Raw genomic sequence first — 23,576 nt, forward strand, 5'->3', positions numbered from 1 at the left:
AGAGCAAATTAAATTTCTGCACGTGAAGAGCATGAAACAATTACAGAAAGAGGACTTGTGCTCTGCCAAGAGACACCTAGCATGTGCTGCTCAATGAGCTCGCTGGCAAGGAATACGATTTGCATAGTGCTAAATTAGTGGTGTAAATGTATGTTAATCGTACCCAGCTGCTGGTATCTTGCTTTTTCTCTAGTTTAGTACAATCAGGAGGTGTTTTAAAGTATCATAGCTAAACTTCAGCTGTAAAATTTAAAGGCACATCCAAACTTCCTCAAAGCTGACACTTGCTCTCAGCTTCAGACCTTCATTAAAGGATTTTCAGAGAGCAGACCCTTTTTTGCAGCCTTTTTCTTCCCATCTTTCCCCACACTAACCCACTCCAGCTTACCTCTGTAAAGACCTGCTGCCTTACTGTTCTCAGCACAGTGGCTTCATCTGGCAGCCCTGCCACCAGCTTTTGTTAAGCTCCAGATCAAACACAAGCAGCCCTAGCAATACTCTTGAAAATTGTTTTAAAGCCTAAATTGCCCCCATCAGCCATCATGCAGTTAAGCACAGCAAAGTGCCTAACCTGACTGCAGCTGTTAGATCTCATAATAATAATAATAAAAGAAAGAAAAGTTTTTTAAATGAATTTCCCCAAAAGGCAAGATTATGAATAACTGCAATTCAGGTTATAGTAAGTCTATATTATGGGAACGTAGAAATACATTAGCTGTTGACCAAAACAGATGCATTTTGTTTAGTTACTTCCCACATATTTAGAAAATAGTTATTTTAAGAACAGGTAAAACAGCCATTTTATATTAATTTCTGGTGTTTTACTGAGGGTAAATAAGTTATCCATAAATCTCTGCATTAGCAAAACCAAATCATTTACAGAAGCATACACCACTCCAGACTCAGCATGAAGAAAACAAATCAAATATAAATGAAAGCAGAAGCTGAGATTCAGTCCTTAAGCCATAGGAATATTACTTAAGTAACAGGCTCTACAAACCTAGGACACAATTTCAGAGTCTAGTGATGGTAACAAAAATTCTAATAGCTACAAAGGAATGCTATATAGTTTTCTATATCAAATTAAATGAGGATTTAATGCAAAATATTTGAAAATGAGACAAGGGAGATCTTCATATATCTTGTGCATATATGAATTCAAATATCTAAGAAAGTTTATAAGGTAAAGAAGCTTTTTTAGTATGGGTATTACACGTATATGCATTGTTTGTAGAAACACACGCAAAAAAAAAAAAATAGATTAGGAAAATCAATACTCAATTCTTTTTCTAGATTTTTATCCACTGTAGTACACAGAAGCAATTTAGGCACTGGATGCAGTGAATCCTTACTTCAGCATTTCTCAGACAAGTATATTCGTCATTCCCTCTGACAAACAATAGATAACAGGTGGCAAATCAAGAATGTTTTATATTTAGTACATCTTCAAAATGTAAGCAAAACATAAAGTTAACAACTTTTCTTGAAAAAAATGTTTTTGTCTCTAATGCTAAAAGGAGAAAGCATTGGGAATAGCATCAGCCATTATGACCCATTACCAAAATCACCCCCATTTCAGGAGTCCACCAGCTTTCTAAAAATTGTAGCACAAAAATTAGGATGAAGAGGGAGCAACACAACTAGCCGTCTCTACCCACTGCTAAGAATAATGACTGCACATTACAGGTCTCTGCATGAAGGGCATCATTGCTTCTCTGCCAGTGATATTGCCTAGTTTGTAGACTAAAGCTAGAGAAGCAAGAAAGATGCTGAATTTTATGTTGGTCTACAAAAGAGAAATTAAAATGAATTCTATCCACAAAGTTCATGAAAAGATTCTGGTCATCTCACAGGGCAAAACAGTTTGGGTGAAGAAATCTGGCTGCAGTTTATTCCAAAAAAAAAAAAAAAAAGAAGATTCAAAATGGATTTCTGAGAGCTAACACGCAAACTTACAGCACAAGCACTGAGGCTATCTGCATCTATTATGTCAATTCACCTTTATTACTAGTTACATGCAGAAACTAATCCACATGATGTAATATGTTGTAGCTTCCAAAATCACAAGGACAGCCTTAGTTTCCAGCTCTCCAGACTTACGCATTTTTGTGCGGAGTCTGGAAGAAGTCAATGGGAAGCCCAAGCACAGCAGCCTGCTAGGACAGCAGAAAACACCAAGCCGAGGTATGAAGTGTTCGGCTCTCCCCCTTTGGCTATGGCCAGCAAACACCCACCTGGCAGGTGATCCCAAGACAGGATACAACTATTTCTAATTACTTGTTCCTATAGTTTTCACTTTTCTGCCCTGCTAACAAGCACCTGGCTTAGTGGGGGAATGGCAGCCTCTCACACAGATGTTTCTGTGAGAAAGCCAATCTGACCAAACTATAGGCTGGATAAAGGGATATTTTTTCCGCTCAAAAAAATGAAAATGGTTTCGCTTCAAATTGTGTTTCCCTTCTATCTTTTAAATGGTGTCAACCACGCCAACTGTGCACATTATATTCATGACCGATGGTTGAAGTCATCTGTACTGTTCAACATACTCAAAACACTAAGAAGGAATTCACTTTACAAATCACTGAATGTCTTTCCAGCATATCCTGACCATAATCTACACGTGTAACACCTGTTACTGTAAAGTACATGTACAAAGGAAGGAAGACTATATACCTGGAGACAAAGTATTGCACTTCTTCATTAAACTGAAAAGAAAGGTATTGCCATCATTACCATGCAACTGAAGTACAAGTATTTCTTTTATATCACATCAACATAACATTAAAGCATGCTTCAGAGCTGCTAGCTTTCATGATGGCACCATGAGGGCCTGTTCTTTTCATAGGGTTTTAATAGTTGGGATGACAGACAATGAGTTCTGAAAGCTCCTCACAAACATAATGCAGTTATTCCCTTCAGCTTTATAATTGAAATATATTCAATTCCAATTTGAAGAAATGATAGTTCAGAAATGTGTTTTTTGTTGTTGTTTTGTTTTTGTTTGTTTGTTTTTAATTTTCACTACAAAGAACATTACCTAATTCTCATTCCTGATTAGAACAACACTTTAACCACACCTGCCAAACTGCTTAACTGAGAACAAAGAAAAGATAAATATTACACAACACAAGGGAAACTAGAAGAACTATTCTACAGGACAAAAAACCAAGGTCAGGATTACTATTAGAAGGAATCAAATTCAATGCCCACTTACTAAGTATTTTTCATATTTGATGTTTATAAAAACATCTGCACAGTTAGTTTTTATGACTGTATAAGTGTGACTTGATGGACAAGTTAATAATCAGAGAGCATTGGCCCTTATGTGGGTCCTTAGAAAACTACGTTTTTTGTTTGGAAAACTGCAGCTATACTGTAAACTCATTTCTTCATAGAACACACACTTTTCTTCACAGTATACAGATGGTATTATTGCATAAACTTATTTAAGAGGTCAAACCCATTCCTCTTGAGCTGCATAAGCTTTAAAAACCCATCACCAGAGAAAATTTCCACTTTGAAACCCTTGAATTTGCAGGCAAAGCCATTTTGTGTTTACAGCTTGCATTATTACTGCTAACTTTCCAAAAACCTACAAATGAGCAAAAATGTGGTGCTCGTGCTCTTTTCACCACCCCCAGCAACAGTGACCTTCTGAAACAAGTGCTTTTGCATACATTTGGCCTTCTGCAGCTGAGGTCTCCTGGAAGGAACTCACCTCATTTTAACACACTGAATGTGAATCTTCAAGTGACTAACCCAGAAAGACTGCTCTCTTGGTCTTTCTCGGGAATTAAATGTATTTAATTTTTAACTGTAAAAGTAAACAACTTAAGCATACACAATGTGGGAGCTCAGTAAAAACGACAAAAACATGTTACACAAGCGTAAGTCGTATTTCTCTGTGCACTCTGGTTATTTTCTAAGCACTAATACAGTCCTCTGAACAGTAATGATGTTTTCTGTAAGACCAAAGCCACACAATGATCCTACCTGGCTGCTTGGGCTGAAGTACCCCGAGGACTGAGGCTTTGCAGATGCTACCAGATACCTGAAACATGGGACCAGGAAGACCTGGGCCCTGCTTTCAGCCTGGCAAAAAGCTACAGTAGCTTTTCATAGAGAAGTTTCCGCACCTGCAGAATGGGAAAAAATGTATTTTTTCTATACAAGTGACTTTGTGATCAACAGGTGGAAATGTACATTAAGCCAATACAAGCTTATTTTCTTTGAGGTGTCATACTTTGTGGAACCTAATTCATACTACTCGTTCCTGGAGGATGCAAGACCCAAATTGTTTCAAACATCCTCGTTGCTCAGTGAGCGTGCATCCCAAGATGTGTTGCTTGGCAACTGGGAGCAAGGAGGGGGTTTCCATTCAACTGTAAATTCATAGAAACCTCCCCACGATCTTCTAACATTTTCTGCTTTAATGGCTCTATAAATGTTTTTATTTACTTACTGACTTTGTACCTACCATGTCATGTTTCGTGATCTGCTTCAGTCAGGAGAAAAAAAATGAGCAGCCAGGAAAGGTCAGATTACGAAGCACAAAAAGGTTCAGAGACTTGTTTGATGTAGAAATATTCTTTGACAGCTCGTTGAGTTTATTTACTACACCCTTTTCTTCTGCCTTTTCAGAATCTGTTTTAGCTGCCCCGTGGGAGCCTGAAGCCATTAGCCTGAATTATCATTCTGTATGCAAACTGCACAAGGTAACACCAAATTGTGAAGGTTTTGATTCCTGTCGTTATTGTGGTGCTTCTCCTCTAGAGAGGTTACAGGTCTGTTACTCCTTTGTATATTCACAGCAATGATTTTCACTATTCCTGACATTATGGTGTTCATTTATCATGTGTGTAATAGCCGAGTACCAGAATATGTACTGTAGAGCGCGTGTCAACACACAGAAAAGAAATGAGTATCTGAGATATTAAACAGGCTATGCAAGTGAGGGAACAAATCAATCAAATGTAGAGCAAAGAAAGCTGTCAGAGCCTTTTTTTTTTTTTTTTTTCCCTAGGTTTTATCAAATTCCACTGCAAACCACACTGAAACGAGAGCAGAGTTTTGATTTTAAATGCTTTTACCAAAGATGCTGAGCCAAAAAGTCAAGAACTTGCTGGTGACTGATAGGGAACATTAAAGCACCCTTCCACCCTCATTACAAAACTGTCTTTGCCAACAACAACAACAAAAAAATCAAATGGGTTGATAAAGCCCTGGTGCCCCCCTATGCTTCCCTTCTTCCCCCATGTTCTGACATACTTTTATCAGGTCTGCTTCTCCACCTGGAAACCTCCTGTCCCACTGCCAGCCCCCTAAAGCAGCATTTTTTCCACCTGCTGCAGCTGCACTTACCTCTCCATCTTCCATGTCACACTCATTGCTCATGTGTATTCAGACCGTAAGCAATTTCTTAAGCTCCTGCATCCATCCTCGCCCTTCCCTATATTAATTCTTAAAGGGAAAAATGATTTTGTTATCTGCCAGACCCAGACGTTTCACCTGACAGCAGCAAGTGGAGAAAGTGGTTAAACAAATGGTGACAGAGCAAAACCAAGCACAGGGAAGCACCAGATAGAAGAATGTACCTGTACTTACACAAAAGCACACACATCTGTTATTTCCTGCCACTGCCTGGACCATTATGCCTCGTGTTGACCCTAACGGCAGAAAGGCAAGGAAGCAGCGGGGCTTTGCTCTGCAGAGCTCTCTGCACGTTAGTGACCTGTGCTCCGTGAGCTCCAAGATCAAATGTAGTTCCAACAAGAGCAAATCCTGGATTTTTTCTGCTGTGGCTGTCTATTTAAGGGGTGAACAAACGTAATACAGCATTTTATCCCAGGTCAGGAATTTGCACCAAACCAGCCATACAGTTGGATGGGAGATGGACTTTTGATCCCTTCAGAAGCTACTGGAGACTTGACTTCAGTTTAGCACTGTCTGTGTTTATACCAGTTTTCATCCTCTTATGACATACACCACTTGTGCAATTCCCATGGCAGAAGTACTGGGGCACATACTATGAAAATAATAGTGAATAGACATGGCTATAATTAAAAACTACAGAATGTGGAAGTCTAAGATGAGATTGATTAGTAAATGCACAGCTATCTTTAAAACGTACTTTGGAGTAATGTCTAAATTCTTGGACAGAGCTGGCTGCTTCACTTTTTAGTTGTTATCTTTCAGCCAATGGATCGTTCTCCTGCTTCTAATTTCTTTGAGAGCCTTAAATGAGAAACTTCCCCTGTATACACCTTCTGAAGCACCACTTCTCTTTACAAACGTTGTGTTGGCTCTTCTTCCATATGGCCTATAAAGCCCTATAAATTATGGGCCACGTGTCCATAAATATTCCATTATTTACTAAAGCTCCTATCCACTTTCTCCAAAATTCTCATCTGTCATTTACCTTTTTTCTTTTTTCCCCCATTTTTAACTACCATGGCATTAGATTCTTGAAGTTGCCATGAATCAAAGTAGTTTTACACAAGTTGCAGAATAAGTGATTCAGCTATTACTTCATGTTCCTAGTAATGAGGTCCTGTTAATTTTGCTTATCTGATATACAACTTCTACTAGCTCTTCAAATTGAAGATCTTTCCTGTGAATCAGAATGCCCTGCACCTAATGCTTTCTAGCATGTTTTACAAAATGCTAGGGAAAATTTTGCATAGAACAGCCACGTAGCATCTAAAAGTACATTATATATATGTACTTCCCATGCAAAGACATGTACATAAACATATCTGAGAGTCAAAAATGCTCAGAACTGATCCTATAAAAAGTCCTATACTGAGACAAAGACTAATAACAAATCAATTATGGCAAAGACACAGGGTAGCACTAATATCTCAAAGACACTTTTTTCTTTGATCAAGAAAAGAGACCTACAGAGAGAATAGCAGAAACACTTTGGCAGCACAAGAAGTGGTTGAAACAGAAATCTAAAAGTTATTCCTCCTGAACAAATGCTTAGCAAATATCTACTCGTCTCTGTAGGCAGCTCCACCATGTTCTTGTCTCCTCACTTGAGGCAGGATTGCGACGGAGTAAGTCCCCCAGGGGTGCTAAGGCTTCACTTTCAGATGGTTGAAGGACAGATAGACAGATAGGAACAGATGGGTAAGGTCAGACAGATGTTGGATTTTACCCCTCCGAACTAGTCAGCCATCATGGCTACGATGGCTGGGGAGGGGTTGCAATGTGCAGTTGCTGTAGGCCCAGAGCAAACTACTACACAAGTGGACAGCAAGAGAAAATGGGACAAGGTCATACATCAGAGGGGTGCCTCGGTGACAACGCTGCTCCTGCAGGCTTTTGCTGCTCTAGTGACATTTAGGAGCTATACTGACTTCCAGCTGTGCTCACAAACAAAACATAGCCCTTCGTTTTACAATAAACCTATGTTCAGAGACCTACATTCATTTAATGAGTATTAATCTGTTCACAAAGCTGACAGTTGAATTTCTTATTCAATCTACATTATATTGCATGTCACTTATGTTGGTTTCTGGGGACAACAGCAAAAAAGAGCAACCCTTATTGAAAAACAAAAAACAATTAATGATGAGTTTGACATGGATGAAAGTTGTTTCTCATCAGTAATTGCTTCCCCCTGGGTTTGCCAAAGTTTACAAATGAAAGATTTTTCTTCATATATGACTTGACCTATCATGGATTATAGCTGCTGCTACCACTTCCAGTCCTCCCTATACACAGAAAAAGAGACTTGCTATATCAATTTTTTAATGTAATTAAATAATTTAAGATGGCATATTATTTATTCTGCCTCACCTGCAGCTTTCCTGGCATTTATACATCTCCAAATATTAACAGGCAATTAAAAATCTGTTATTAACAACATTAATATCCTAAGAGCTTGTTTGATGCAAGAAAGACACAGCAGCAAACTGCTTGAGTGCAAAGATTTTTTTATATAATAAAAAATAAAATAAAATATATATTTATATTTTTTTTATTTAATTATTTTTCCCATTATCTGGCACCTTGCATTCTTTGTCCATAATCAATGCTCTTAATGACTCCAGGAAGAAATAAACAACAATAATAATCAATGATGAGCTAGATTTATCACTAATCTAGTTCTGACTATCACAAGGATACCAAAGAGTAAAGCAAAATTATTAAAAAGAGGTGAATAGAATTAATTTACTCATTTTACTATTTTATTAATGTTTTTTCAAAAAAAAAAAAAAAAAAGAATTTCAAATAAATCACAGTTTTCCACCCAAAGCAAATTGATGAGTAAGTAGGACCTGTTGCACTACAGGGAAATAAAGCTATGTACATATATGTCTGTTTTTCCCCCTCAACAGAAGAAATAAATTAACAGCATCAGGAAAATGAGATTTTACAATGAGTTGGTATTTATCACACTAAACCACTCAGACTTCTTGCTCAGCTGGAACCATGCATGTTCCCAGATGGTGTATTGGATTATAATTTCACAAAACGAGTTTACTCTCACAACAGTTTCTCTTGCAATTTCCTCTGAAAAGTCATCTAAATACTTCCATAGTCTCTGTTCCTGCTCCCTGTGGTGTCTCCTCTATCTTTTCTACATGGCATTATTTTACTTTGCTATCAGGGAATAATTATATCTAGAAAACATTCTATTGAGCTACTTCTATGGGATTGGTATCTTTTATTGCTTCATTATGATATTTATATTAAGCTATTAAGCTATTTATACATGTTTTTTGTTTTTTTCTTTTTCCTTCCTTTTTTTTTTTTTTTTTTTTTTTTTCCTCCTTATCCAGTAATTTTCACACAGTTCATTTTCTCTATACCTGATATCTTTAAGAACCAAACTGTGACCTGGCATGTTTTCCCACAGCCCTTTCTGAAGGGTAATTAAAAGTAAAAAATTGTTTCTACGTGGACACCTGGGTGATCCAAGATTTAATCTATTAGCAGAAATTAGATCTCAGGCTATTCAACGTGTATAAACATACCAACTGTGAAGGAAACACAACACACCCCCTGCAGGAGTGCCGCACAAAGCCTAGAAGGGCAGCTGACTCCAGGTTTTAGGATTGCAGCACCACACTGACCTGCACAAAGCCAGCATGAAGTGGAGTATGGAAGAAGTTTGCTACTGGTGGCCCCCGAGACCACCACCCAGGGATGCAGAGCAGCAAAAATGGCTGGAAGCTGAGGTGCCCCCCTCTTCTCAGCACCTTAGGAAGAGGAAGGTCACCTCCTTCCTGAGCACTGGGCTGGGCACATGGCCATGCAGAGCCCTACGTGTAGCCCTAATGCCTGACTACACGTGCCTGAGCACAAGGCTTGCAGCGGTACTGCGACATTTCTGGAGGGTTCTGGAGGGCAGTAACAGCAACAGGCTGGAGCTGGTTCAGGATCTACCTCCAATCACACAAGAAACACAGCATCCAACTGGATTTGAGAAATAGGAGAGGGCACTGCATTAAGCTGTCTTAGAAATTTCTCAGAGGGATCACCCACAGAAGTCTCCATCTGAAGCTTCTAAGTCTGAGGGAATGTGCTGACGGATACTTTTTCAGAGATAAAACAGAACATTTGTTTCCTTGCCTTATATGGACTCGTTAAAAATACCAGAGAAAACTAAATTATCGGGTTACACTGCTCAGAGCACAATGCAACATTAGCAGAGGACATTATGTAGCTTTAGGGCTTGTCAATGGTACTATACAATCCAGCATCTGAGGATTTATTTTATATCCTCCCTTTGTTTGAAAATGAAGGCTTCTCTCTGATTTATTGATTTTGTTTGTGCAAGTGGAAGGCAGCTTGTGGGTAGTCTCCAGTAGAGGATGTTATAGCTCTAATTAGGTCATCATCGCCTGGAAAAGTGGAATGTAGCTTGTTCATTAAAACCTGATACTCTTTGCACGTTCAAGAAGTTTAAAAACGGCATGGTTCATGGTTCACTGTGCACATTCCTATGAGGTATCTCAAGTAACAGCTGATACAGCTAACACATAACACAGCTGTTATAGCGTTGCAGTGACACCATTGCTACTGTAGACATCTAAAAACGTTGAAAGGCAACTTGTTTTTGTAATTTGCTTAGGTGAAATGAAGATAGGTTAGAGAATGACAGTTTCTGAGAGGCATGACTCTTGTTGAGATGAGTAACAAAAGGAATATGGTCATATACTCAGAATAATTCTGCTAGATGAATGCAAGCAAATTTGATATCATACTAAGCTTCTCTTGAGGTTGTAATCACTGAGGATGCCTACTGCTTCTAACCACCTAGGGAACTGTATAGGTTGTTAAATAAAACATCATTATCAGTTAGTTAAAGAAGTACTCAAAGTTTGCTTTGCTTTTAATGTCAAATTTGTACAGTCCCTCAGATGGTTTACTATACACTACATATTAGGAAATAAAGAAAAATATAAGAAAAAAATGCCAAAAATAACACAGCTGTGTCGTCCCCTCTAGTCCTAAGGATTCAGTAGACTGTGAAAAATTAACAAAAAAAATCACCTATGCACATTACTTTTCAAACAACTTTTCAAGAATCTACAATCTTAACAAAAATGACAGTAATTACTGCTCCACTGTAATCTCTATTGTCCACAACTTATCTTCCTGGACAAGGAAATGAGAAAATAATGTAGCAATGTTTAAATTAATAGATTATATACCTATTCACTATGTGCTCTTCTTGCAAAATCCTGCATGCAGTCGAGCTATTTAAGCTGTCATTGGAATTGACACAGTGATCAAAGCATCTGGAATGCAATGATGGCTGTTTTCTCTTTCTTACTGTCTTATCAGAGCTCCAGTGACTCATCTGTAACACCTATTCATTCACTTCTCCATCATTTACTCTTTCTGACATTTCATTTTAATTATTTCATGCAACAGGTTAATCTTCAAAAAAAAAAGGCTAATGAATAAATAAATTAAACAATGGGTAAAGTTGTTTGACATTCAGAAATCTGATGTTTAGTAAAAATTGGTAAATTTACTAACCAGTAAAAAGATAAAGTTACTTTTCAGTTAATATCTGAATTAAGTTCTTTGGGACATTTTTTGTTCCCACACGTATGAAAATGCACTTCATGTGTCCTAGTTGAGAGATTTTACCAGTAGCAGTAGTTCAGTCCATAAAGGCTGCCTACTAGAACCAGTGTGTATGTATATATATGTACATAAATATATGTATACCTATATACACAAATATATGCATGCATGCACACACACAGAAATATATGTGTATTTACATACATACATAGACACACATACTTTCAGAGAGCTAAATATACTCGACAATTTAATCAAAGCACAAGAGGAGACCAAATGTATACAGATTTGTAATCTGAAGATCAGATGCTGACCTGGCAAGTAACTCCTTTTTCTTTGGCTGTTTGTGAACATATGCTCTCCTTGGATGCAAGTTATATGTGAGACTATATCACATGCACAAACTAATGTGTCATTCACAAGTTATAGTCGTTTCATATTTAAGCACTTCTGGAACAGGGCTGAATCGAAAACATTAATGCATTAAAAACATTAATTTTCCTGTAGGAAAATTCACTGGAGAGACAGTGTAGCACACTAGAAGACATCTCCCAGGATGCCTTCCAAAATTATTCTGTTATTTGCTAAATGGGCAAAGCAATAGCTTATACTCCCAGTGAATTTCCCATTAAGGTCCAGAGATGAGAAGGGGAAATGTGCATGCTGTGGTTACATAGTCATCACAGAAGCAGACACAGCTTTGCCCTTCCATCTCAAGCCCCACCTTGATTTCAGGGATGCATAGCAGAGCTGACTGGGACAACGTATTCTTCAATAAGAAAACAAAACACAATGGAAATAGTGACAAGTACTGACACAGGTAGAATTTCTGGTGACACCGAAGATCTTTCAAGCACCTTGAGGCACTCCATAACCTGGAGCTGGTGCATACAGATGGGCAACTGTGGTGGGGCCAGAAGGGCAGGCAGCCAGGGACTCAGAGCTGGTCACACATACCCTGCTGCTCTGTCTTCAACATAACAATTTCTCTAAGGACTACCTTACCTCAACCCCTGAAGATATGTCCAGTTACAATAGGAAAAAAATCATTAATGTTAAAGAATTTTGGTTTAAGTAAGACAGAAGTGCCTGCCTCATCCATCCATTTCCAGTGCAGGAGGATGCAGCACACAGCACTGGTTGTGCCGCTAGAGACTAGAGGCTTTTTTATTTAACCCAGAATGGAGTGGAGCAAGCGTGTAACATCCACAAATGTAGCTGCAGAAGATATCTGTATCAGGATATTGACATTCCTCTCAGTAACAAGGTAAGAGTCCACACACACACACACACACACACAAAAAAAAAAAAAAAAAAAAGGCATTTTCTGGCCCTATTTCCCTTAATCACAGCTCAGAAATGATAGCTGTTTATCAGAAAACTGACTCTCACACAACTTTGGCTGCATGTGGATAACAAGCTCAGTATCACCAAGCACACTTTGCCTCTCACTATCTCTCTCATACACTTAGATTTTTTTTTAATTTTTTTTTTTGCACTGGGTTTTGCATTCTTACCGATAGAGTTCTTTCTACTAGGAAATGTTTGATTACATCTGTCTTGCTGTTCAGAGTTTCCTTAAATTCCATATGGATCCTTTTGGCTCATGATTGTTGAATTTACCATTTCTGTAAATCACAAATTCAGAGATCCATAAACATTCTTACTTGATAGACAGTGGATTATGTTACCTCTCACTTCCCTCTGTTATATTACATATTGTCAAATCAGATTTCACATTATGTCACAGCTACTATTTCCAAATGGTTAACGGAAAATTACACAGATGGGCAATTATTTTAAGGCCTGAATACCTGCCAACAATTGTAGTGGCATTAAGCCGATCCTCAAATCCCACAAAACCAAAACAGAAGACAACAGTGAATGAAAATTACATTAATTTTTATGGATGGCAGAATTAAAATGCCATCCAAATATCACCTAGAGAAGTGGGAAGCGTCTCTCTTTCCATGTCCACTAGGTTAACAACAGAATGACCCATGACATTCCTCTCTAAACTCTTATCCCACACAGTGAAATTTAGACTACAAAATAGGAGCATTTCACTTAAGCTACCAGAAATCTGTTCATGTACCATGCCCTGCTGTCACCAGCACACATCGACTCTTTATCCTGCCACTGTTACTGCTGCTGTAAGGGTGCAACATGCTCCCACCTTCAGAAAAGCCCTAGGCAAAACTGAGGACAAAACCACCAAGCTTACATCCATGTCCATCATTGACAAAGATAACAGTACACACACAAGAGCTGACATAAACATATGAAGTCATGCATAGCCAACCAAGCCTGGCACTGATAAAGTCACCTTCTGCCTTCTCCTCTCTACACTAAAAGCCCCACAAAATTTTAAATCAATTTTCCAAAGATTCTTAAACAAACCCCCACAGGCCCTGAAAAACATGCATCATGAATTACTTATTGGTCTAAATCGGATGAAACAAAACAGTGATAATAAGGATAAAATAAGACAGCAACCTAACCCAGGCTTTCAACAGTAAGCATTGCCATAAAGTGGTCCATGCTTCAAGGATCTCAAGTCTAATTTCCTAAGGAATTATATACAAAGAGACATGAACGTTTAACTTCAAAACCGTAAGTAATAATAATAATAATAATAAAGTACTTGAGCTGTCTTTGTCTTAAAAGAATATTTAGAAACTGTTGCAAGCATTTCTTTAATGACTTTGAATTTCTTAAGCATTATATAGACTATCCTCCTGTTTCTTTATTCCTTCTTCAAAAGGACCAATGCCATATAGTGAAAAATGGCTTGTGTGATGTTCCACAGCACTCTAGGGAAAGGTGAGGTACTGAGCCATAGATTTCTGGGAAACTGTTCATGTTACCAGGACTCTGATGCATATGCCAGTAGTCAATACCACTAAGCATCATCTCCATAAAATACATGCCAAGTAGAATGAAAGGGAAAGACAGTTCAGGCAAACCAAAAGTAATTCTGAGAAGAAAAAAATCCTGCCAATATTTGAATCACATTAAATTAATAACTGTCCTGATTAATTTTGATTTTCCAAATTAATTTTGATATTTTTTTCATATATGATTCTCTTTACTATTCCCCAATTCTCTACTAGAAATCAAAGAAATGGTCAGTGAAGTGTGTTGGTGTTTTCTATTCTCAGAATGGTATTAAGGCTTGAGTTTTAAGCGTTAATTATATAACAAATTTATCTCTATCTTGTGTTAAAATGAATAACTGCATTTTAGAAAACTAGTTCATCTTAATTTAGAGAATGTCTTACCTACAGTCCGTCTCCGCGCTGTGTTTCCCTAAAAAGTAAAATTCAGTCACGGACTTTTCAGTAATTTGTAAGTGTTCATAATGATCTATTCAAAGAAGAATAAAATCTGTGAAAGACTGTTTTAATTTTCATTCATTTAAACAATTCCTCTGTCATTTAGATAAAAATAAACAAATAAGCAAAAAAAAAAAAAAACAAACCTGCAACATCAAAAATATGATTGTAAGTGTTTATATAACATTTGATTTCACTGTGAAGTAGACCATGTCTATGAAATAATTTTGAGGAAATCCCAAAACGGATTTCAAGCACGTGACTGTGTATTCACACATGGACACACAACCAGCCCTGGAGATCCATAAAGATCCTTCATGGCATGAGAGCCCTAACAAGCAGTTATAGTCTGTGAGGAAAGAAGAAAAGAACAAATGCACACATTGGAACAAGTCAATTACCCATTTGTGATTAACAAGCTCAACCACAACAATATGCTCCAGTGCTAAGTTTTAAAACTTTAGTAAATTAATTAAAATGGAGGCTGCTACAGAACAGCTGACTTCAAAAAAAAGAAAAAAATACACACGGTTTTGATTTAGGAGCATGCCATAATTAAAAATACTTCTGGTAGCTGCTATGGAGATTTTTATTTATTTATTTATTTATGATACTAATGGAGTTAATTAACTTACAACTTTCCAAAAACATTGAGAATTAGGGGGAGTCTCCTAGATGACTGTGATGTGTCGGCCACATGCTACACATTTTTATTAAGATTATCTATTTGCCTTCACATGGAGCACCAAAAGCATGTTGCACACATCACAGAGGAAATACAGGCATGCAAGGCAGTCTGTTCCTCCTGCACATGGCTGCTTCACCCAAATGTAGTCCACAGACTTCAGTGGAGGTACTGAGGGTGGTGTGGTGCACATGAGCTTGGAAAAGGAGGGGATACCACATGTCATGCAGATCTGTGAGCCCTGTGAATGAACTTACACAACGGACAGGAAAATCAACTGTGACAGGAGCAGAGAGAGAGGTGTCATGAGAAAAAGCTATGGTGGAAACTATGCATATGATGAAGAACCACAAAAATTTCATCAGGAAAAAGTGGGAACTTTCCTTGTAGCAGCAGCCTGCTCCCATCTGCATCAAAGCAGAAGGGCTCACTGAGCAGGCTGATAACAGGACAATGCCAGCTGTACAGCTAGGTGACTGCTAATTGCTACCTGAACCAAGAAAGATTCTCCACGATTTCAGTACTTGAAAGAGAACTGGGTCAGCAACCCCGGTATAATTAGTTTCCTAACGCAAGAAAGGATTTCAGACATAGGAGGCCTGAGGAGGAGGGATTGAGGAGGGCTCACCGTGGTTTTTTGTTCATTTGTTTGTTCTTTTTTCTCTCTGTTGACCTCCCACTTACTTTCCTACACTGTAAAGGAGAAATGATCATTAATAGCATAATGCATATAATTAGTCATTAGCATTGCTTTTCTTATGTTAACCTATCATATCTTCTTGACTTCCACAATTCTGTCAGAGAGACTTACTGAATAAATTCGTATATAAGTATATATATAACGCTGTGAGAGCTTTCCTGCAAAAGAAAACCTCCAGCTACAGCTGACTGAAACAATTCCATTAAAACCATTTTCTACTACGGTACAGGTTTGAGGGCACTGTGCTTTTGCTAAAAATCATCGACTAATTTAAAATTACACTCAACCTGCTTTTCCTTGAATCAAAATATTTTATTTCAAAGCAAAGTCTGTTTTAATACATATTTTACCCTACTCACTCATGAGTGTTCCCAATGTTTTGTCACTGATACTGAATGAATCACTGACAGGAGACTCCCAGTGATGGCCCAGAATGACAAGATACCACAGTCACTTGGCTATTTCAACTGAATATTTACTCTGTACAACAGCAAACACATCATGAACTGCTACTACTTTCATGACTCTAAAAAATATTAAAAAATAAATATGAAAATTAATTTGGTTTTGAAGCAGAAAATAAGTTTCTTCAAGCTGAATCTTATGTGTTATTTTCAACTTGCAGGGAGTTTTGGAAATAATTCCATTTTCCAAAGATGAAATGAATGCAGCATGCTTTCTCCCTCTGCCTTCATTGTGCTGTTTCAGCTTCTCTCCTTCACCAGAGGAAGACTCTCTGTGCCTCCTCCACCAGTGCCTACCCGACCTCACATACATCTGTCCCTCCACAGAAAAAAGCACCAGTCCCACAGCACCCCTGCTCTTTTTCTTGAAAGTCTTCTTAAAGAATGCTGGAGAGGTGAAAAGGTAGAATAAAGTTGAGGATAATTGCCTGTAAATTATGACAATGGCTGTTTGTTTCTAGGCTTCTCTGCCCTAGTAGACATTTTAGTGTTTTTTCAACCATCAGAAATGTTCCAAAATTTCAAATCATAATCAAAAATATGTTCTCCAGGAGTTGTTACATTTAGTAGCAAAGAGAGAAGAAAATAAACCTTCAGAGGAAAAGCAAACAAGAAGAAAATCTCATTGAATTCAAACAATTCTGAGTATTACAAGACCAACCAGACAGATTTCTGAAAGAATCACTGGACAATAAAATCAGAACAGCAGAGGGAAAAAAAGGCTGACTGACCAATGTTATGCTGTCCTCTATTTCATCTCCCTTCACGGCAAGTAGTCTTTAGCCTACTGTGCTGAGATTTGAAAGTTGTTTCTGCCAACCCCAATATCTGTAAAATCAAAGATAAAATTGCAGAAACAGGACCTAATTTCGTACTGGTTGTCAATGGTCCTAGATACATCCAGTATATATTTTTAAGCTTGCTGGTCTGAGAGAGTTACTATTGTAGCATTTCTCCATATGGGGTGTTTATGAGAGTTTTCAGTCAGCTTTGGCAAGTGTTTCTTTCCAGTAATAACATATGTGGCTCATCTATCACATAAAGCTTTTGAGCTAATGGCACAAAAGCGTTTTATAAAGGAGACAAAATCCCATTTCAACTTCCATCTTTCGTGGCAAAAGTTGCCTTTCAAAATGTAAGCCCTTCACTCAGTGATCAAGAACTATACTGCCATTAGCCAAGTTTCACATAAGTGTAGGCAGATCAGAGAGACAGGTATCTCATTTTTTACCTTTATCGTCTGAAATTCCCACCAATGGATATTCTTTCTCCCAAAAAAAAAAAAAAAAAAAAAAAAAAAAAAGTTTTTCTGAGTTTTTCTTTCCTTTTTTGTCTCATAAGAAGAGAAAGTCGGTACGAATCATACTCTTGCAATGAATGAAACAGTGTATGCAGAAAGACACCACAAATGCACTTCAGCTTTGTAAAACAGCATTTCTTTTCCTAACAGCATAACACTTCTTTCTAGGTGCTGTGTGAAATGAGGCTTTTAGGCTCTCTGCATTTCTAATAAGAAAAATATTCAGTGAAAATGCAATCCCATAAACAGAAATTCTAATTTACATGGCAGAAGGCTTTAAATGTCTGTGTTTAAAGCCATATTATGTAACAGGCAGTTAGTTGACTCCTCCTACTTTGGTTATCTCTAGAGGGTGAAATGTATTCTCATTATCAACTCTCAGACCAAGAGAAACTTCTGACCCGTGTACTGGGTTTAGCAGGGTCTGCTTTCTTTGCAACACCTACAGATGAGGAAAACCCTCAAGAAATTTGTCGCTGATATCTCTTGTGATGAAGGAACAGATTGTACCTCCCCTGCTTTTTATCACCCACAATATAAATCTCACTCATAACCACAGGAAATGGATATCTTTTTTTTTTTAATGTTAGGGTTTTCTCTCCAAACACAGGGCCAGAATATGAGGGATGAATCCAGTAAGATTTACGTATGAAGACAACACCATGTAACCTCAACTAAAAGGTTAGGAAGGTACTGAAAGAACCAAGAAAATCTTTTCTGTTTTTTCTTTTCTGTTATTTACTTCCTTTGTGTAAAAATACGATTTGTTTGTGGGTATGCCTTTTTTCTCCTTTTGTCTCCTTTAAAGGATGACAATCTTGCCTTTTCATGGGGTATAATCTGGAAAGGTTTTCTTTTAATGGATGAGATTGAACTGTTTCCTATAAATATTGTTTCTACTATATCTACGTGATCTAAGGTAATGGCTGCAATAGGACAAACAATGAAAAATAATGGATGAACTTATTTTAAACACAGAGGGCTTTTTCTCACCAGTTGTAGAGGATGCCATAAAATAAAATAACCCCTTAAAAAGTCCAGTCCACAGAAGTAGTCAATAGATAGACATCACAATAAACGCTTGTTAATCAATAGAGATAAAGTCAGTACAATCTAGCTATCAGATGTTTCTTCAACAACTGCTTAGGCAAACGGTGTAAATAAGAGTCACTTGGTGTATTAGAACGCAGCAGTATGAAGGAATGGGACAGTGCCATACCACTATGTACCACTGATCTTGAACTCTGTTCCAACTATGCTTTGCAGAAGAAAGATCTACTGTAATGCTGGTGCATGCAATTATTTTAGAAGTCACAGAAGAATTCATTTATTTTAGAAGAACTGTACCTGCTCACTCACAATGAGCTTTCCCTAAAGGCAGAAATTCCTGGGCCTCCCTTTTTCCCTTTCCTAATTGGAAAATGAGTGGTTGGAAAGAAAGAAAATAAAATTGAAAATCACGGTTTGTAAAGACAAAACATTAAATGTATTCACTCATGAGATCACTATGTTGTACAAAGAAGAAAGGCCAATTAATTACAGGCAATCATCTGGAGTACCTAGAAAACACTATATTGTACGTGCATTTTATTGCACATGTTTAAATGTTATATGAAGTCTTCAGGTTTTATTCAATGTACTCTGCAGATAACAAGTGCTTCATCTGGACTAGACCTCTTTAAGGAGAGTCCTGGTTACCGAAGTATTATTTTTATATGAGGGAGGAAGACATGTGAAGAATTCACACTCCTTTTTAAAAGAAACTGAACACTTCAGCATGATAACATGCTTTCAGGGAATGCAGAAGAATGTCAGCACCTGGAGAAAGGGGACATCTGAGCAGCCACAGCTCTGATTTCTCTAGCAAAGTAGAAGAAAAAACGTCAGTGTTATTTACTTGATATTAGCTTCAAATTCAGCTGAAATGGAAACATGCTCAGGTCGACCATTTTTCTAAGCATATTCAAATACTTTCACTGCAGAAACCTTATCTGTGCATGCAGACTTCAGCAACAAGAAAGTTTTCTCTTTTTGTTAGGTATAAAAATCAGGCTGCAAGAGCTAGCTTTTCCTTTGACAAATGCAGTTGCCCCTTCTTCATATCCTCTCCCATATGGTGATACAGGGGATTATAGTCCCATCGCCGTGACTAGGCCACCCTTCTCTTTGGGATCACCTTGGTTTCCCTTCTTCACTCTGACAAAGGCTCCTTGACTGGACCATCAAGGTGCTTGCTCTCTGGACCCTTCTCACCTCTCTCTTATTCCCTGATGCTTTGCTCCCCGGTTAGGCAATGACAGTGAGGTCCTTTGTCCATTAGTTAAATTTTCAACCATGCTTTTTCACACTTTCCTCAAGGAGCAACTAGGGCCTTGCTACCACTGTTTTACACTGTAGTGGTTTTACCTTGCTAGGCAGGTGAATGCCACTGCAACCTCTCTCTCTATCTCCCCTTCCTCAGAAGAGGAGGGGAAGAAGAAAAAAAAAAAACTCACGGGTTGAGATAAGGATAATTTAATTAGAGGAAAAATAATTATTGGGGGAATATTAAATAATTTAACTAAATAAAATAATAATTTAAATAAAAGGAAAAGGGGAGGGCAGACACACTGACCAATATCATGTATCACAGCAGACCCTGAGGGAGAGGGTGGGCTAGTCTTCTAGCCTTCAGTCCTTCCCTTTTTCCCCAGACCCATTTCAATTATTATTTTTCTTTTATTCATCATTTCTCATTTTCTGTGTGGATTGTAAGCTTCCAATACAACAAATCTATTCTTGAAGTCTGCTCCCTTTGGAGCATCAGGTCAAACTCAAGGTGTTGGGGCCAATTCCAGTCAGAGACTTTGGCTTGTTGCTTCTAATTTAAGACACTTGGCCCTGTCACAAAAACAGTGGCTATTAGTACCTGCATAATTTCCCTGCCAAAACAGAGAGTAACTGTGATTTCTCAGACCCCTATTAAGTTAAGAAGGGGATTACTGGAGTGCTCATTTAAAAATAAATAAATAAATAAATAAATAAATAAATCCCATCTAGGCACCTGAGAATATCATGGGTATTATCCTAGGCACAAAAGTTATCACCTTCCCTCCAAAACAAAGGCTATGGTCAAACCCCCTAACATGGCTGAACTTTCAGTAGTAACAGAGAAGCCTGTCTGTACAGTACAGCTACAGAGGGAGACAATTTCTTGACAAATTTATGAGAAACATCAACCTCTCTGCCTTTAGTGGGCAAGAAACACTTATCCAATTTACCTTCTCCCCTTAATGCCACAATGCCAATAAACACTTGAAGCCCCTTCAAATAAATAAACCCTTCAAGGTATACCTGCCTCTCTGGAAAAGTTGACAAGGCAAACTGTGATGGTGTTAGAAGCTCAAAGCAAGTTTAGTTACCTAAGTGCTATGTGAGATGCCCTGTGCATTTAAAACAACCTCATGATCTAACACAGACACGGGACCTGGCAGAACCTGGCAGGAACAAGCAACTGGGGGCCAAGACCATCTCAAATGGCAGTAGATGCTTGAGCTCACACTGCAGCACTAGGTCCCTAACATGTAATTCAAAGACTTCAGGTGCTGAAACAAGAGGAAATTAAGAACCTCTGAAGTTAAACAAGGGGTCTGTAATAAGGCTGCTATCCTTCTTCTTTACCTACATAGGTATCACGAGAGCATCTCTCTGAAAGGGACCTTGAGAGGGATCGACCTCTGCACTTGGTGTCTGGGTGCTCCAGTCACAAGAACTCAGGTTTGACTTTTTTTCTTGAACAGCATAGCAATGCTGCAGATATTGACTGTATCATTCACTTTTAACAGAACTCCTGAACCATACAATTACAAAGATTAACACAACCAAAAATTATCTTTTATTTCATAACCACATGCTCCTGTCTTCCTCAAATTAGATGCAAAGAGATTGGGACATGCGATGTTACCTAGTCTCTCAGTCCCTGCAATTGCACGTATGCAGGGTGCAGCAGGGAGGGAAATAATGTAGTTCATTAGATGTACTCTAAATTACTCACGAGTAACAAAGCAAAAGGCAGCAAAGATGCAAGTAAATTCTTCCAAAACTTCAAGAAATGTGCAAAAATACCATTTATAACATTCTAGTGATAATATCTTCTGAATTTTAGTACTCAGTTAAGGAGGAGATGACTCTTTTATCATACAGTTGACAACTGAAGGTGCTTCATGAATGATAAATTTTAGAAAAACAAAAATTATATTTGAAACACAACATACTCCAAATCCCAGAAACACTCCATGACTTCACTGCTGGCAATCATGTATATATTTTTTTAAAAAGAGTCACAGAGAGTTGTAAAATGAGTTCCTATAGTTCCATATTATAGGAGGGAAAACAAAGTGTTTATCCTTCTGGTTTTCTTTTTTGGGAGGGGATGTTTTGTTTTGGTTTGTTTTTGGGAAGGGTTGTTTGGTTTGGTTTATTTTTTGCACACTACTGTTGACTGGCTTTTAGTCAATTTAATATAACTTTACTATGGCAACAGTTGCATGGTTTCATGTCACAGAGTCTTGGATGAAAAAATAAAACCAGCACCTCCTCCTCCTATCCCAGCACTTTGATCTTGGAGGTTGACTTAAAAGCTCCTGCTACCCAGATTTCCATGCCAGTAAGCCTATGCATACAAGATTTCTAGCTGCTTGAGAAGAATTTTCGTGTTTACAATTAATCTAGCAAAAACATTTTGCTATGAAATCTCCTTTGTGCTACTTGGTACATTCAGGAGTTAGGGGGTTAACGCATGAAATGGATCACTGGGCTGAAAATAAAAATCACTGTTAAAAAAAACGTGATACCAGGAGAATTAGGCACAACATAATATTGTAACCACCGAGAATTCTCAACAGTAAAATAAAGCCTTGTACTCCCAGCATTTTCATTAGTTTTCCAGTAGTGCTGGACGCAGTGTGAATTACAATGAGCTAGAAAGCAGTGGTTGCTCTTTTTAAAGAACATGCACTGTATAGCGGGAAGTCATTTCTTCAAATCACACTGTGCTGGTTATTGGTTTGTATATGCTGGTACACATTTTAGCACTTAGAAATTCTATTTCTCTCCATTACTGAATCCTGCACATAGCCTGCAAAACAGTAAGTGTCTAGCAGCTCTCAAAATGAACCCCGTAGTAAGGTAAATATTTGTTTAGTAGTATGCACAGTGATATAAATCTATAGAAGGATCATTCTGCAGCCAGTCTTTCCCTGGGTGGATATTTTTAAGTCTGGACATGTACTGTGTTTTCATTATAACAACTGCAGAAGATAATATTAAGGAGATGACTAAAGGCCAAGAGGACAAAAATTTAGGTTTATATAAGCTTCTAATGTAGAATGTAGTTCTGCTGATAGTAGCTATTCATCAGAAGAAAAATAAATAAATAAAAACTGAGCAGAGCAACTAGAGTATCATAATAACACAGTTCATTTTGGAAGAGAAATGAACAAGCTTTTATGTACAGAACTAGTAATTTACCTGAAACCACTACTTGTACAGCTCCTTAAGAATTAAACACACCACCCACACTTGAAGGAAGACTTGAGCTGATCCAGATTTCAGCCTGACCTTCCCAAAAATTCATTTGGGGCATCTATAGGTACAGGTCAAAATAAATTAAAAAAAAAAATAATAATAATTAAAAAAAAAAAAAGGAGATGCACTCCCTGTCCATTTGCTGTGCACTGATTTTTATTTTCAGCTGTCACTATTTAGAAGACCAAGCTCAGACAAACCTGCACTACCAGTGGAAAACCTGAGCCTCTCATTCCTAAGAAACTCAGCCAGCCTGAACAAAATTGTGTAGAGCTTGTAATACACCACTGGGAGGACCCTAGTATGAATTCAGCAGTGTGTTTCACATGCAGTACATTTTGTAGCAAGCATCCTTTCTTAGAACCTGATTTGATTTGATTTAAGGCCAGGTTTTTAATATCTTGACGGATTGAGACTTCACATACTCTAAAGGCAATCTGTTCCGGTGTTTGATCACCCCTACAGTGAAAAAAGATTT

General features: G+C 37.9%; 1 protein-coding gene and 1 long non-coding RNA gene across 2 annotated transcripts in view; one reads left to right on the forward strand and one right to left on the reverse strand.

The window, feature by feature from the left end:
* Positions 1-23,576, reverse strand: part of SMYD3 (SET and MYND domain containing 3) — a 397,374-nt gene that overhangs the window by 258,146 nt on the left and 115,652 nt on the right. The gene's annotated exons all lie outside the window — the stretch shown is intronic.
* The window catches only part of LOC116487728, a 50,982-nt gene that overhangs the window by 21,538 nt on the left and 5,868 nt on the right, over positions 1-23,576 (forward strand). The window contains exons 2-3 of the long non-coding RNA XR_004253096.1: positions 4,642-4,715; positions 21,202-21,289. This is a non-coding gene — a long non-coding RNA (uncharacterized LOC116487728). The remainder of the gene's footprint in view (positions 1-4,641; positions 4,716-21,201; positions 21,290-23,576) is intronic.

The sequence above is a fragment of the Aythya fuligula genome, chromosome 3 (genome assembly GCF_009819795.1).
Source record: "Aythya fuligula isolate bAytFul2 chromosome 3, bAytFul2.pri, whole genome shotgun sequence".
In the NCBI taxonomy this organism is placed as follows: domain Eukaryota; kingdom Metazoa; phylum Chordata; class Aves; order Anseriformes; family Anatidae; genus Aythya; species Aythya fuligula.